Source organism: Dasypus novemcinctus, chromosome 7 (assembly GCF_030445035.2).
Source record: "Dasypus novemcinctus isolate mDasNov1 chromosome 7, mDasNov1.1.hap2, whole genome shotgun sequence".
Classification (NCBI taxonomy): Eukaryota; Metazoa; Chordata; class Mammalia; order Cingulata; family Dasypodidae; genus Dasypus; species Dasypus novemcinctus.
In genome coordinates, this window is record NC_080679.1 from 103,265,033 (window position 1) to 103,268,500 (window position 3,468).

The following is a 3,468-nucleotide window of genomic DNA, read 5'->3' on the forward strand; positions in this document are numbered from 1 at the left end:
ATTATCATTCCAAAGTTCTTAGTGAAATTGTGGAGAAAGAGAAGTTACCATGAAAAACTATTTCCTTTCAGAGTCTGTATTTCACTTTCATAAATGTTAAACCCTGGTCCACACCATTCTCACACATGTATTGAAGCACAGAGTTCCTTACTGACTTGCAAGCATCGTCAGCACAGGACCAAATGCTTAGCTAAGGCTCACATCAATCATTCTAGTTGGTACATATGGTAATTTTCTCTAAATTGACTGGTTTTCTCAAGCTACTGTATCATCCTGAGATATTAAGTTTTTAAATTGGCTCTTCCCACCTCTTTTAAAGTTAGATGGCTGATTGCTGTCACATAATTTAATGATCTGGTCCAATCTATACAATGACTGTGTAACATGGGCAAGGTAATTGTAGATGAATTGCATACCATTAATCAGTTGGCTTTTTGTTCTTACATGTTCCATTGCTTATCATTCAAAGAAGAAAATTGTCTTCTGACAGGGGTCCCATTGCAAGTCCTTTTTACTGTCTAATAACATCAAGGCAGAGATTTCAAAAGATAAATGAAAATGATATAAGGGATATGGGGCATAGTTAAAAGTCCTGTTTTTCTATGAATTATCTTTGGAGAAATTTGGAATATGTGCGTGTTGACAGGGGGTGGATTATAGAAGGCTTATGGCTTTCCAAACTTAGTAAAATTTCAAAAACATAGAAACACTTCCAAATAAAATATCTCAGAGACTCATCTATTTATGCAAGAGACCACTCTTTATTGAGAAAAGGATAACACCAAAATCCTAACTCTTGATGACCCCTCCCATTACTTCCACCCCTGGAAAACAAAGATGGTATTGGCATTGAAACTTTATCTCAAGGGATAGCCTAGGCATTCTTACCTATTGCCCTTATATATTACTCCCTCACAGGTGGGAAGCAAAGCTTTTACATCTTTGTATTTCCACAGCCTTACCCAATATCTAGCTTTTATTGGATATTTAATTAATGTTTCTTAAACTAAATCAAACTGTTTTTTATTTGGTAATGCTAACTATGGAAATAAGGAAATAAATCAATATGAGCCTTCCAGAGGGAAGGTTAACATACTGAAGGAAATGATGACATTTCCATTTGTACAGAAGGAGCAATTAGCAATGTGTATACAAGGTGAGGGACCCTCTTGCACTGAATATGTGTGGTGGTGGTGTTTCATTAAATTTTATTTTGAAAATCAAATTAGATTTAAAAATGATATTTTATTAAGATTATATGCATTTTATTATATGTGCATCACATATAAATATACCCATGCATGCAAATATATATGTTTTGAGCTGTTAATTTAACCATAGATTTTATGGGTTAAATTTCTAACTGAAGTACTTGTAGTGAATTACTCCTCTAATGCATCAAAATGCAAGGACTTGGAAAGGAGATGGTCTTTGGTTGTCTTGTAGACAGATTTTCTTGATTTTATACCAGATGTTCTTGAATTCACTCCCTGTTTCTCTTCCTTAAATGTTTCTATTTGTATCCTCTGGGGCAAAGACATTGCTATGCCAATGACTGTCAATCAGAAAAGTGTATTTCTTGATGATAACTTGAAGGCAAACTCTTTCTTATGTGAATAGATTGATAGGTACCAATTGTCACGAAAGCAATATTCAAAAATCTAGAGGTAAACATTATGAGCCTATTTCAGCACTACATAAAATATTATTTGTTTCTTATAAACAGAAAAGATTTGAACAAATGTCTTACAAATGGCATTCTTTTATTAAAGGAAAACAATTTTTAGATAAAAAATAACCAACAAAAGATATAATTATTTTCCCCAATCTTCTCTAGTCTCATCTACACCTGTACCAATCTTTGCTTATTCGTAACTCTTATTGCTTCCTCTTAAAACTTTCATTCTGGCATAAGCTATAAGATGGTGTCTTTTGATGAAAAGCAGAGGTTTTTCTTGTTTCTCTTCCTTTCAACAGTGTTTGGATTTTTTCAGGAAAATTAATAATGCTACCTCTCTTTAATAAATATGAACGTAGCCATGGTCCTTAAGTGAAAACAGGGCAACAAGGCTTGCACAGTCAAGGAGCTTGAGCTCTGTATGGAGATCTTCATCAAACATTAGGACATATAACTGTGTAATAATGAATGATCAGAAGTGGGTTTTAAATCAATTTTATCTTCACCACTTTAACATCAAGAAGAGTTGTTGTAAACCAATTGTTATGCAACTTAATGAACTAATTAAGAAAATCAGTTGCAATAATAGTATTGGTACAAACTGATCTGAATATAAAAAGTAGAATTAGAATTCTAATACCAAACTTTTCCATCTAGAAAGGCTACGTAGTCAGGCTGGTGAGATCTGCTCTTGTAAAATTAATCAAAGGTGGTCCTTCACTTACTGCATTTGATTTCCAAAATCCATTTATCTGTAATTGTGGTAGACCATGCTGCTACACTTATTTGTGATAGTTTTGCTGTGTAATTTCTTAAATATCTTTGCACAAACTGGCTCTAACATTGTTTTTACTATTTCTGTGCTCATTTAGTGAATGGATGGCTGCCATCCAAATATATAAAGTATCAAGACCTCTTCTTAAAGACCACACTTGGACTGGCAAGAGTGCTACATATGGTCTGGTTGAATCAGAGAAAGAGCTGGGATATACCGGAACAAATTCACAAATAAGAGAGAAAAGTGATCTGAATACCATTTAGACCATTTTTAATGTGGAATTTTCCAAAGATGAAATCATAAACTCCAGAAGATATATGTCAGTTGTCATTCCTATCTTTTGTTCCATAAGTTTTGCATTTTTAATATCAATGAAATATTTTCCTCAGAGGTGACTGGGTAATTGTTTTGGTAGTTATATAATTTTATATCTTAGTGATGAAATATTTATGCATTCAATTCAAGTTATCTGTTATACAGGGAAACTATTTAGCCATCGTGGGCTAATGGTACTTAGGGAAATGGGTGTCAAAAGGGAAATTTATTATATCTTCCAAGTTACTGTTTTCTGTGATAAAATACAATTTGTGTGATTGTGAAGTAGCATTGTTTATTTTTCCAGTCAAAAAGTCACTGTCAAAAGTATGTTTGGGGAGGGAAAAATGGCCTTAAAACAAATGTATCACAGAGAATATCTAGGTTGTTAAAAAAAAAAACAACAAAAAAAACCTAGGGCAGTATGTTAAAAATGAACATTTCCAATACAATTTGTCACCCATGCATAAATCTTGCTGACATTTTCAGTCACTTTAATAGCCTGCCCATTTTATAAATCAGTATGAACTTGCACAGTTGCAAAAAGTGTGTATTTTGAACATCTCATTTGCATACTTTACCAAAAGCCAATGAGGCAGTGGGAGCAGCACTGGTGATCATAATACGTGTTTGGGGAAAGGCAGAGAGATCACTAATGGCTTTGCCTTTAGGGATTTCTATACTCCATAGGGGACGA